Genomic DNA, 14085 nt, shown 5'->3' with positions numbered 1-14085 from the left:
AGCCCGGAGGGATCCGGCATGTTTTTTTTTTTTCTTTCTTCATTCCCCCTTAATTTTATTATTGCAGATGGCAGCGCCTTTCTCAAGTCCTACTGCGGGGACTTTGGGATCTGGCAGGCAGGCTGCTGAACGAGAGCGACCGTCCTCTGTCCTTAGTGCCTGGGGGGGGGCTGGGGGCCTTGTTCAGAATTTGTGAGCAGGGTGGGGGAGGGGGCTGAAGGACGGAAAACGAGACCGCAGGTGTCGGTCACAGCACATGAAACGATTCTGCTCTGCCCTGCTATGGAGAAGACGTTAGGGTTTGAAGGAATTTTTTTTCCCCCTTTGAAAGTTCCCTCCCCCCACTTCTTTATGGATCAAACTAAAATAGGGGTGCTGCTGTGCTGATTATCATCAAATCCTCCTGCAGCTCTCACGCTGATACACCTGGGGTATGAAGGCAGCACAGACAGAGAAAGCAGACAGAGTCATGGAGCCTGCTTTTTTTTCTTTTAATGGGATAAAATACATTAGGGTAAAGAGAGAGAGAGAGACAGACGTGGGTCCAGAGGTGGACATGACAGAATCAAGCAACAGGGAAGTTCATTATTTTCTTAAATGAGATCTTTAGTGTGATAATAGTGTTTACGCTGCCAGAAAATTATTCTGACTAATGGTACAATTAAGCTGTTATCCCAGTGGATGGCAGGGACCTGCTCACATGGCAGGCAGGGTTACCAGGCCTGGGGTCCTGCTCTGCTGAGAGAAGCAGGAACCCCAAAGTCCAGCAGCCATGGGGCTCACTTTGGCTCTGATGACCTGGAGCCCCCGCTGCTTGCGCTTCCACAGGAGAGACAGCGAGGCTGAACCTCGAGGCAGAAGGACAGGATCATTTCCCAGACCACAAGCCTTTCATTGCAAGAGCCAGGCTGCAGCCTTTTGGATGTGTTTGATGGAACTGTGGGGGGGGGGGGGTCAGAGATCGGGTCAATTAGTTGCCATAGCAACCCCCGGGTCCTCCTATCCCGCCAGCTGCTCTCACTCCCCCATGGGGCAGTGGAGACTGGCACTTTGGATTCCTGTGCCAGTGCCATGGCACAATGAGCCCTAGCCTAGCCGCCGGGTGCCGAGGGAGAGGGTGGGAAGGGGCACAGCGCAAGCCCCTTAGTCTTTTCAGGGGCTCAGACACCACATCCTCCTCTACCGCCATCCCACAGGCACTGCTACAGCTCGGTGCAGTGCTTTTGCGGCTGATAGGGACTGGAGCCAGTTCTGGCTAGGACTGCTCAGTGCCAGAGCAAGTGTCCCACGGCTGTTGTGCTAATTTGAAGTCTATGCAGAGAGCAGCGCTCCGGTTGCAGTGCTGCGGAGTTCACCCACTGGACCAGATGTTCTAACAATCTTTCCTGCAGAGGCAGAATGAGACTCATCGAATCCATCCGGCCCACAGTGCCATGATCCGAGGGAGGATATCTGTCCTCATGCAAGGCTGCCCGTCTTGTTAGGAAGAGAATTAGGTTATATCTTTATACCGTCTTCCTCAAAACGAGTTCAACCCAAGGCAGTTTACATCAAGCTAATACAACAATTAAATGCATCATTCTGCAGTGAAATACAGTATATGGTACAGCATAAAAATACATAGGAAAAACATCAATAAAAACTCAAAAAAATCACCTTTCTCTCACTAGGGGAACAGTCACAGTGCACCTAATCAAAGTAAATACCACAAATTATAACCTAATAATGTAGAAACAGAACATTTGCCTGCACAGCCCCTACTAGCACTCACATTAATTAAAAGCCATGCAACATAGCAGGGAACAATTCGGAGTCTGCAGCAAATCTCAGTGCAGCGCACACAGATGCCTGGCAGTGCTCGCTCGCCCTTGTGCTTCTGAGGTCCCTAAAACCGGCAGCGGTGATGCTAACCTTAATCCCATCTGCCCCACTGTCAAACGTACAGGCCCAGTAATTTATTCCTAAAAACACGGAGCGAGCCATTCAAGGTCAGATTGGCCAAGTTTGATACATGAAACTTTGACCGAGCTGCTTGAAAACAGCGTTTTATTTGCAATGAAATGAAAAAGAAAACTCTGGTATATGATTAGATCAACAGTGCTTTAGCCGTATATAATGTGCTGTCGTGCACGTGATATATTGCCAGAAAGTCTCCTTGTCTGAAACCCCTCCTTTTGTGTTTATTTTTGATTTGGCGGGGGGGGGGGGGGGGGGGGAATCTTATTTATTTATTTAAAAACATTTATTGTCCGCTTATAATGAAAACAATCAAGCTAAGCAGATCACACCTTAATGTATAACAATAAAATCACAGACAGACATCAAGACTATTTACATTTAAAACCAATTTTCAACTAAATGCTTCTTTAAACAAAAATGCTTTAAGCTGTTTCCTGAAAATGTTCAACTCGGACAACTCCCACGCCTCTATGGGCAAATCATTCCACAGTTTTGGACCGATTACTGACAAAGCTTGATTCCTTGGTGCCTGCACTGCGGTCGGGCTTCCCCTATAGAAGGGATCACTAAAAGCTGTTGACTAGTGGACCGCAAGGATCGGGAGGGTTGGTGAGGCTTAAACATTTTTGCAAAGCTAGGGAAATAGTTACTTTTCAAAGCTTTAAAAACCATAATCATCACTTTAAATGTCACCCGTTGGGAAATAGGCAACCAATGAAGCTGTTGCAGTTGGGGAGTGATGTGCTCTGGAGTGGGGGGGTTTGTGACTAGACGCCCCCTGAATTTTACAGCAGCTGTAAAGCATGCAAACGATTTTAAGGTAAGCCCACATACAATGAATTACAATAATCCACCATCGACAAAATAAAAACTTGAACTACAGTTTTAAAATCTGCCCCACTCAGAATAGACCTTAGATGGCGCAAAAACCTAAGCTTAAAATACCCTGATGAGAGAATAGTAGGCAATTGGACCTTAAAATACAAATTAATATCAAAAATGACCCCAAGATTCTTCACCTGATCCACACAGGGGATTACTTCCCCATCAACTACAATAGTCAGCAAATGTTTTGGTCTGGACCTTCTAGAGATCCCCAGGGCTTTAGATTTTGCAAAATTCAAAACCAAGTCATTTGCACCCATCCACTCCCCAGCTGCTGTCAAACATTGGATAATCTGGGGGAAAAGAAGCACTCCCTCCCCTGAACTGTAAAAATACAATTGAACATCATTCGCATAACATCTAGAGAAATGTCAAAAGAGCTCAGCAAAGAACACAAAGAAAACAGATAAGTATTAAACAGAGTGGGCGGCAGTATGGACCCCTGGGGTTCTCCCACCGAGGGTGCAAACCGCTCTGAAGTATTAGAATTAATCCTCACTCCAAGAAATACTGAAACCACAAATACACCTTGCCCCCAAAACCCAACTCCTTCAGGCAATCCCTTTACTTCAAATGATTAACTGAGTCAAAAGCTGAAGACATTTCTAAATAAATTACCACTACACCCTGCCCAGAATCAATTTCCGCAACACATAGTCATGAAGTGCAATGAGAGCTGTTTCAGTACTTTAATACTTCCTAAACCCACATTGGTTCACGCGAAGGACACTGTTTGTATACAGCAAGCACTTCAATTGCCAAAAAACTACTCTTTCTAAAAGAAATAGGCCTGTAACCACCACATTGATCTTCACTTTTGTAAGTTTTTGTAGCTGGCATAGGGTTAAATATTGTCAGATATGTGGAAAAATTCTCTAGTTGGTTTCACGTGGATTTTCATCAGTCCATCTACAAACCTGTTACCCTATTGATAGTTTAATTTCCCAAGGAAACTCCGTAAGAGATTGAAGCCTTTCTGATCCACACATAAGGTAAGTAAATGTGAGATACACACTCCACTTTTGATACATTTTTTAAGATGGTTGAATTACAAATGTACAATGCTGGGAAAAAAGTTTGTGAACCTCCTAAGATGGTTTGTATTTTTGCTCAGTTTATTCTCAAAATATGATCAGATCCTAATCTAAACCCTGATAAGAGAAAATGATAACCACATTGAATAAATAACTCGGACAAAAGGGATGTATTTTCATTATTTATTCAACAATTGGTATCCTGGCGTGAAAAAGTGTGTGAAGTCTTTATTCAGTAACTAGTGGCACCTCCTTCAGCAGAATAACTTCTACTAAACATTTCCTGTATCTGCTGATCAGTCTCTTACATCACCCATGAGGAATTTTGACCCATTCCTGTTTCAACTCTGTGACATTTTAGGGCTTCCTTGCTCACTTCAGGTCTTGCCACAACATTTCAATAGGATTTAGGTCAGGACTTTGAATTAGCTATTTCAAAACATTAAATCTCTTTTTCAGCCATTCTACAGTAGATTTCCATGAATTTTTAAAGTCATTATCTTGATGCACGACCTATTTTTGGCCCAGCTTCAGCTCATGAATGGATGGCCTGACACCCTTCTACGGAGTTTTTAAGATGTAAAGCAGAATTCCAGGTCCCGACAATGCAAAGCAGCCACACCCCATGATACTTTCACCACCGTGCTCGGCAGGATGAGTTCTTACTTTGGAAGGCAGTTTTGTAGAGATGTGCATTTGTTTTTTCTGTTTCCGTGGGCTACACACGTACCTCACCGACTTTCTAGTACACATGAAAAAACAGATATTATGCGCGTAACTCATTATTAAAAATACAGGAATAATATGTTCTTTCATGTGCACTTGAAAGTCGGCAAGGTACACGCATACCCGCCGAAACAGAAGAAACAAAATTCAGTTTTGATTCAGCTGTTCAGAGAACATTATTCCAGAAGTCTTGTGGGTCATCCAGATGTTCCTTGGTGAACCTTTGTCCCATGAACACCATTCTCATTCAGTTTTTTTTTTCTGACAGCTAACACATGAACCCTCACATCAGCTGCAGCAGGAGAGAACTGCAGATCATTAGCTGTTAGTTTGGGAGTCTTTGTGACTGTGTGGATGACTTTCCAGTTTGCTCTTGGGGAGATCTTGGCAGAATGATCACTCCTGGGAAAAGTAACTGTAATCTTCAACTTTTTCCATTTGTATACCATCTGACGATGGATGGATGGATGGAGCCCCACATTTTTAGAAATGGTTTTGTAAGTCTGTCCAGCCCGATGAACATCAACTACTCTTTTTTTGTACATCCTCTGACATTTATTTTGATTGTGGCATGATGGGTTCCCACTAACATTTATGGTGAAGACCAAACTCAAAACGCTTTGGATCTTTACATAGGGACAGAATGCCCAAACTCATCTGTGCAGATTTACACTACAGGCTGGTTTACTTATTACCCAATTATTTAAGCACCTGATTCTAATTAATTGTGCTAAGGAAACGAGGGGCTCATTTACTATTTAACACACGCTGATTCTGAATTAGTCTTGTTCTTACTTTGTACATTATTGTGCCTTAGCTGCGAGACCTGCTTCTCTCCCTCTCTCTCTCCTTGTGTTGGGTGCACTGTAGGGATGTGCATTCGTTTGCAACGAAATAGGAAATAAAGACGATATTTTCTATTTCGTTGCATTTTGGGGGGGGTTGACAAAATGAAAGGAAAACCCACGAAATTTCGTGTGGTTTTCCTATCATTTTTGGGAGGGGAGGGGGGGGGAGAAAGGGTACATTTAAAAACAAACAAACCCCAAAACACCCCAACCCTTCAAATTTAATTAACTACAACCCCCCACCATCTCACCCCCCCCCAAGACTTGCCAAAAGTACCTGGTGGTTCAGCGGGGGTCCCAGGAGCAATCTCCCCATCGTGGGCCGTCGGCTGCCAGCAATCAAAATGGCATCGGGAGCCCCTGTCACATCTCTAGTGCACTGGGCAATTTGAAGTATTAGAGGATGTCATGGAGTGAAAGTATGTGATTAAAAATTTGGAAGGATTTTTTTTTTTGTTTTCACTGTGGTGCAGAATTGGCTACATATTCACAGAGCGCGCTGTTAAGCAATCAGACATGGGTTGGACTTGCTGGATCTTCAGTCTACTTTCATCCCAACCAGCTACGTAACTATAACACACATTTTCTGCTTCTAAGTTATTAAAGAAGTGTTTTCATCCCACGACCATCTCTCCTCTTGTTACCTTGCTCTTCCCTTCACACTTCCCTGGGACAACAAATAATTCAGGTTCCCTGCAGAAGAAGCATCTTCAGAGGCTGAACCCTGCAGTGCCCTCTCCTTGATAGCAGAAGTCATCTCTCTTCTGCAATGGGCAGCTATCCTCCCTCCTTATACAGCAAAAGGTCTGAGTGTGAGTTCCTCCAACCTCACCAGCAGAAGATACAGGTCCAGATCAATGTTCCTTCTAAGTTTTTGCGGGCTGCATGTGCAAAAAAGTTCTTGTGTGCCACACAGCGTACAAATGCATGTGCAGTGTTCTTTGAGATGCCGTTCTATTTTCCTTGTCTTGTGCTTGCTAAGTTTTTCCTGTGTGCAGGTGTTTCATGACCTGTTGTGTGCGCACATAGGGGTAGATTTTCAGACGAGCGCGAACAGCCTACTTTTGTTTGCGCTCCAGGCGCAAACAAAAGTACGCTGGATTTTAGTAGATACGCGCGTAGTCGCGCGTATCGGCTAAAATCCTGGATCGGCGCGCGCAAGGCTATCGATTTCGTATAGCCTGCGCGCGCCGAGCCGCGCAGCCTACCCCCGTTCCCTCCTAGGCCGCTCCGAAATCGGAGCGGCCTAGAAGGGAACTTTCCTTTGCCCTCCCCTCACCTTCCCCTCCCTTCCCCTACCTAACCCACCCGCCCGGCCCTGTCTAAACCCCCATCCTACCTTTGTCGGGGGATTTACGCCTCCCGGAGGGAGGCGTAAATCCCCGCGCGCCAGCGGGCCTCCTGCGCGCCGGGCCGCGACCTGGGGGCGGGTACGGAGGGCGCGGCCATGCCCCCGTACCCGCCCCCAAAACGCTGCCGACACGCCCCCGCAACGCCGTGCGCTCCGGCCCCGCCCCCGACACGCCTCCCGACACGCCCACTCCGAAAACCCCGGGACTTACGCGAGTCCCGGGGTTCTGCGCGCACCGGTGAGCCTATGTAAAATAGGCTCACCGGCGCGCAGGATTTACGCGAGCAGGGCTCTGAAAATCCGCCCCATAGGGCTTGATTTTCAAAAGCATTTATATGCTTAAAAATAGGCTTTATATGTTCTTTACCCAAGTAAGTGGGCTTTTGAAAATTCCTACAATATATGCCATTGAATTGTCCATAGGACTTACCCACGTAAGTGCACTTTACATGGGTAAATGGCTTTTGAAAATTGCTACAATTGTAGTTACATTTCCACGTGCAAATGCTTTTGAAAATTACCCCCATAGCTTAGCGGGAACATTGATCCAGTTCCAAAAGTAGGGTGTCCAGCACAGCGGCAGGAACGTGGTGCAGTCTGCCTATCGCTGGGCTGTCATCAAGCAGTGTGTGTCTGTCTGGCACCCAAGAGTTCTGGAATAATCCATGAAAACTTGTGCCATGCCATATGACGTTCTCCTTAATATTCAGTGCCAGGTTTCCCCACTCATTTCCTTTTTCTGTTCCAGACAAAATATAAACGCTGAGTCTCCCAGTGAGACAGAATGAACAAAACAAAATCTCTCCTTAATTATAGTTTTGCAAATTACTGTTAAAACTGCAAACACCAATGCCGCAGCTGACATTTGGTGACTTGACAGAAATACATTACCCCTTTTGCAAAATGCAATTAACCACTCACGGCTCCTGTATTGATATCACAGAGCCTCTGGTGACTGCTGGGAGGCTTCTCAGAGAGGAAGCTGTACTTTGGGTAAATTGGCAGGAGCGATGCCTCGCCAAAGCACAGGAACAGCTGGAGAAACCCAAAGAGATTGGTCTTGGAACCAAAAGAATACAAAGTCAATGGCACTCAAATACAGACTCCCACCAGTAAAAATAATAAAATAAAAAATGCAGCTCTGCAGAGAATCAAAATCTCCAGGGTCAGGCAGGGTGAAGAGCAGCAAGGCCCAGGAGGGTGCTCTGAATGCTGTTTCCAACATTATCTGTTTGATAGAGAAAGTCCTGAGGGCTTCTCACGTATCTGCTGCACAGCCGGGCATGACTGCACACTCACATACAATTCTTCATTTGCTAATCCTGAAAGAAAAGAAGTCTTTCATAATCTTTTATCTTATATCTCTTGTGGTTTTAATCCCCAACATTATCTACTGTAAAAAAAAAAATATATATATATATATTCATATTCTGTTCCTTTAAATCCTGAGAAATCTGGTTCCCTGGGGATGCCAGCTGGCTCCATGTCTCATTTGAGTTGGCACCTGCTGTTGTGTTACTAAGAGTCCTGAAAAGGCTGAACAGCAGCAGCATGGCTGCACATCCCAGAGAGTCTCCAGGAATGAGAGCCTGGCCAAGCCCATCGACCCATTTGGCCATTTTAGTCAGCTGTCACCCAGATCTGCTCCCAGCTGGAATCTTCCTGCTGCTTTTTCTTCTATGAAGAAAGTGCTGGAACATGGCTTCTTGACTTCTTGATTTATCATGGGGTACTAATCCCCCTCCTCTCCCTACTCCTCCACACACACACACACACACACACACACATTTTCAACAGCACCATCGCTCCTCATCCATTCCACAGTCATGCCTCCTCCTCTTGATAGATACACATTCTGTCAACCCAGAGACCTGTAAGACACAAACCTTGGCTTCCAGTTAAACACTCATTAACCAGCTCATTCTGCTTTGACTTGATGAAGGGAGTGTAGCTCCCAGGGTCCAGTCAGAGAGTGCTTGATATTCAAAGGGTTTGTTGGGCTAACCTTTGGAAGTAGCCGGGCATACCCTGGTCATTCAAACTGTTGCCTTGCTAAAATGAGGAGGCATTGGGGGTGTTCCCAGGATGCAGTTTAACTTTGACCAGTCAGCGCTGATATTTTTTGGACCAGTCATTCAACTTGTTTAACTTTACCTGCTAAAGGCTGACTGAATATCAGCCTCAAATGTATTAAATTAATAAAATGGTATTGCCTATGCCTTGTTTGTTGACTTTTATTTTTTTACTCCCTAAACCGGATGAACTTTTTGATGGGATAGAAAAAAACTGGCCACTGTCAATCACCATAAATTTCACCTTTGAAAGGGGTTAGAGGTAGCGTTAGTTGGGATTTTAGAATGGGGGGCACACTGCATTGTTATCTGCCTGGCACTGGTGATGTTGAAAAGGTCTCTTTAAACTGGCATCCGTTCAGCAAGATGGAAGAGGTGGAGAATTGTTTCACTATTTAACTGATCTGTGTGGCCCGGCAAGGTAAGAGTAATTTTCAGCACTCACCCACCCCACCTTCAGCAATGTTGTGCAGCCTCCCTGCAGGACCGATACAGACACACAGAGACGTCAGCAGAAAATGATTAATGGGTCATCATCAGGCATTAGAAGGGGGCCCCTGGTTATTATACCCAGTTAGGGGCCCCTGCATATTTGGGGGCAGGTGACCTTTCCATAAAGGTATCTTTACCTCTTCAGAATCCACAGCTCTGTACAATAAACACCGGACGCACATGGGGGTGGTGCTTTACAACCTTGTTTCACCTCTCACGGTGCTGCTCTGCTTCAGTCTTTTCTGTTCATTTTCTAAATGATGTTGTCCATCTCAGGCAGTGCTGCCATGAGTGTTAATGACTGTCATTCTTCAGGAGGTGTCAGAATGGTATTCATCACAGCAGAAACAATCCTCCCTAACACCAGCAGGAGCACAAACAAGTCTTGAAGACCTAGATCACAGGGCAATGGTCTTTCTGACCCATTCCTTACCTCCTGGCTCCTTTGTATTTACAGTGCATTCAGAAAGTATTCCGACCCCTTTACTTTTTCCACATTTTGTTACATTATAGCCTTATTCCAAAGTGGATATTATGCATTTTTCCCCCTCAATCTACACACAATAGCCCATAATGACAAAGCAAAATCAGGTTTCTAGAAATTTGTGCAAATTAATTAAAAATAAAAAATGGAAATACCACAAGTATTTAGACCCTTTATTATGACACTCAATTAATTAAATTAATTAAAATATATGTATACAATAAATTTCCAGACAACTTTGTGTTCAGCGCAAAGTTGAGCTCAGGTGCATCCTGTTTCCATTGATCATCCTTCAGATGTTTCTCCAACTTGATTGAGTCCATCAGTGGTAAATTCAATTGATTGGACATGATTTGGAAAGGTACACACCTGTCTATATAAGGTGCCACAGTTGACAGTGCATGTCAGAGCAAAATAAAGCCATGAAGTCAAAGGAATTGTCTGTAGACCTCTGGGACAGGTCTGGAGAAGGGTGCAAAAAATTGCTGCAGCATTTAAGGTCCTGAAGAGCACAGAGGCCTCCATCATTCTTAAATGGAAGAAGTTCAGAACCACCAGAAGTCTTCCTAGAGATGGCTGCCTGCCCAAACCGAGCAATAGGAGAAGGGGCTTGGTTAGAGAGGTGACCAAGAACCCAATGGTAACTCTGACAGAGCTCCAGAGTTCCACCCTGGAAATGGGAGAACCTTCTAGAAGGACAACCATCTTTCAGCACTCAACCAATCAGGCCTTTATAATAGAGTGTCCAAATGGAAGCCATTCCTCAGTAAAAGGCACATGACATCCTGTTTGGAGTTTGCCAAAAGGTACTTAAAAGGACTCTCAGAGCATGAGAAACAAGATTCTCTGGGCTGATGAAACCAAACATCATATCTGGAGGAAACCAGTCACCGCTCATCACCTAGCAAATACCATCCCTACAGTGAAGCATGATGGCGGCAGTATCATGCTTTGGGGATGGTTTTCAGTTGCAGGAACTGGGAGACTAGTAAGGATCAAGGGAAAGATGAATAGAGCAAAGTACAGAGAGATCCTTGATGAAAACCAGCTCCAGAGCACTCTGGATCTCAGACTGGGGCAACAATTCAACTTCCAACAGGACAATGACCCTAAGCACATAGCTAAGACAACATAGGAGTGGCTAAAGGACAAGTCTGTCAATGTCCTTGAGTGGCCCAGCCAGAGTCTGGACTTGAACCCGATCAAACATCTCTGGAGAGACCTGAGAATTGCTGTGTATCGATGCTCCTCATCCAACCTGACAGAGCTTGAGAGGATCTGCAGAGAAGAATGGGAGAAAATCCCCAACTCCAGGTGTGCCAAGATTGTAGCATCATATCCAAGACATAAGGCTATAATCGCTGCAAAAGGTGCCTCAACAAAGTACTGAGTAAAGGGTCTGAATACGTACGTAAATGTGATACTTCGGGTTTTATTTTTAAATTAATTTGCACACATTTCTACAAACCTGATTTTGTTTTGTCATTATGGGGTATTCTGTATAGCTTGAGAAGGAAAAAAAATGCAAATTATCCATTTTAGAATAAAATGTGGATAAAGTGAAGGGTTTGAATACTTTCGGAATACACTGTATTAATCTGATAGGGTAAGCAATCAAATTTACATGCATACACACACACTCATACACATATACACATACATACATACATACATACATACATACGTAGTTCCAGCTCAGTCGGAGCCAAGGCTGGGTCTGGTGCCATGATATTTTATACACACCAAGAAATGAATGCACAGGAAAAAGGCCGTGCACAGATGCTTGAGTTCATCTACAGACAAAGATGTCTTAATGCATGAAATGAATTTATCTATATTAGTTCAAATAACAGGCAGCCTTATCTGTATAAAGGCTGAGAAGATATAATTCAATTACAGTAACAACACTGCCGCCCCCCCCCCCCCCCCCCGACACAGGCTGTGTTTCGCAATGGCTGCATTGGGAGGGACAGAGAGCGAGACCACAAGGATCTTCAAGCCAGTGATTCTTCATCTTTGTCTTTAGATGAACTCAAGCTTCTGTACACGGCCTTTTTCTGTGAATCTTGACTTCGTACACAGCTATGTGAGGATTGCCCCCCCCCCCTACTTTATATCACTCCTTTCCCCCTTCCCCACTTCCACCAAGGCACCTTGCCTGGGCTGGGAGCCGCGTAATCACAACGTCTTCTTCAGGGTCTGTGAAGGCTATTTCTGCAGCATCCCCAGCCCCAACTGACCTGGGGAACAGAAGATTCAATTCAGAGATCAAACTGGGAGCCTTCTGCATGGCAGTACACAGCCCTCTCTCATTGAAATACCAGGCCAGCCCATGGGAGCATTCTTTCTCTGGTCAATTATCTCCAAGTCTTCAGCCATTTCTGTCTCAGCTGCTGCACTCTCACAGCTCTCTCTCACTGTCCCTGACAGTGACACTCCAGTCGGAGTGACCATATCATCTGCTGTGCTCCATGTGAGTTTTAAGCTCTGAGAAGCAGTTCCCATCTGTAAAACAAAGCATCAGAAAAGTGTAAGAATTTTGTGAGCTGCCTTAAATAAGGACTGGTTTTTTTTTTCATTTGCGTGCTTTGCAGTTATAAGAAGTTCAGTTTTCAAGGATGTTGGGTTGAGATGAATCATTAACCTCCTAGGTCAATAAGGTCAGATGCCACAAAGAGAAGCAGTTAAAAGAGGGATTACAGTTTGAGAGGCTGTAAGAACCATAGTGACCAGAATAGCATCAGAAATTATAGCCTCGTGTCTCAGGAAGTCTCTGGAAATAGCCTGGCGGTAAATGCTCTCTGTCATTAGGTGGACAGATTTGGTGGTGAAGAGAGTAAGATCTTCACACCCCTTCCTCCTGACAGACCTAGACTGGGTACAGTGAAAGCTCTGTCATTGGCTGATGAAAATACTCGTGCAATGAAATGTACGAAATGGGCAGTATAAAAGAAAGAGGAACCTGGAAGGGGATGAAAAGCCAGATCCATTGCATATGATCACGGATGCACATCAATGACATCACACTCACACGGACATACACACACACTCTTCTCAACATGGCTTCTACCAGAGCTTCAGGAACCTTGGAGAGGAGCAACAATTTAATTTCTATAATCTTGGAAGGGAAGTAACATGAACTTCAAAATGTAACAAAAATGTGTTAGTCTCTGGTTTAGATCCTTCAGGCATTTTGATAATTTTTATGATACCTTATTTGATCCAAAAAAAAATGTAACTTTTAAAGCATGAGGAAATTTTGACAGGATAGCAGCCATTTTAATTTTCAGGACAACTAAACTCCCATGATGCATTTAAGGTACTGATGTCATAGTGCTAAGAGTGGATTGGGGTATACATAAGCACCAGGCCCAGTGGGGAGAGAGCACTGATGACACATTTTTATTTACCAAAATTGATACAAGAAAAGCTAAAGCTATGAATATGAATGACGCAAGCTGCCTGCTTTAAAAAGAATTTCATGCAAGGTTTTGAAATCCAGTGATATTACACAAAATTCATATGTCAGCATTGCCAACCAAACTCCACACCATCATGAGACATGAGCCTGATCCTAGTTTATTAATTCATAATAGATAAGGTTGACAGCAGATAAAGACCATTCAGTCTGCCCGGTTTCTCCTGTCCACACTACAATGATATATCCCAGCTGCCAGTTGTAGCATCTTGACTACTCGTAGGCTATCATTTTTTATTCAATTCAGTTTTTGCTTACTTCTTCATTGGTTCTTTATCATCCTGGGTAGATGAGCATACAAGATTTCATACTTAAACCAACATCTAATGGGCACCCTTCCCCTCTCTTGTTGTCCCACCACCAAGCTCTGCCACTATTATGATAGGGTAGGAGAATGTGATGGACACATCCCAACCTTAATACCTAGTGAAATATTAATTCACCCTGTGACAAAAAATAGAATAAATATTCTTTCTTTGAACTTGAAAGGGAGTGAGAGATGGATGATAAATGGTATTCTGCTGTGAAGGCCATGGTGATACTTTGAGGAAGGGAGTGTTCTTGAGATAATGAGTCATCCGGGATCTGTCAAGTTAAGGTCACCCATCACTCAGCAGTAATTATGTCCTTAATAAGGACGCTGACAGAGAGCATCACTGAATGCCAGTGCCAGGGTTGCTGGCCTTGCTTGTGGGAGCAAATGCGAGATGAAGACCTTTTTCTGCAGCTGTCATGCCAACAGGGAATGTAAAGTTG

Source organism: Rhinatrema bivittatum, chromosome 11, assembly GCF_901001135.1.
Source record: "Rhinatrema bivittatum chromosome 11, aRhiBiv1.1, whole genome shotgun sequence".
NCBI lineage: Eukaryota > Metazoa > Chordata > Amphibia > Gymnophiona > Rhinatrematidae > Rhinatrema > Rhinatrema bivittatum.
The sequence above is the reverse complement of the archived record's forward strand: the minus strand, read 5'-3'. Positions refer to the sequence as shown.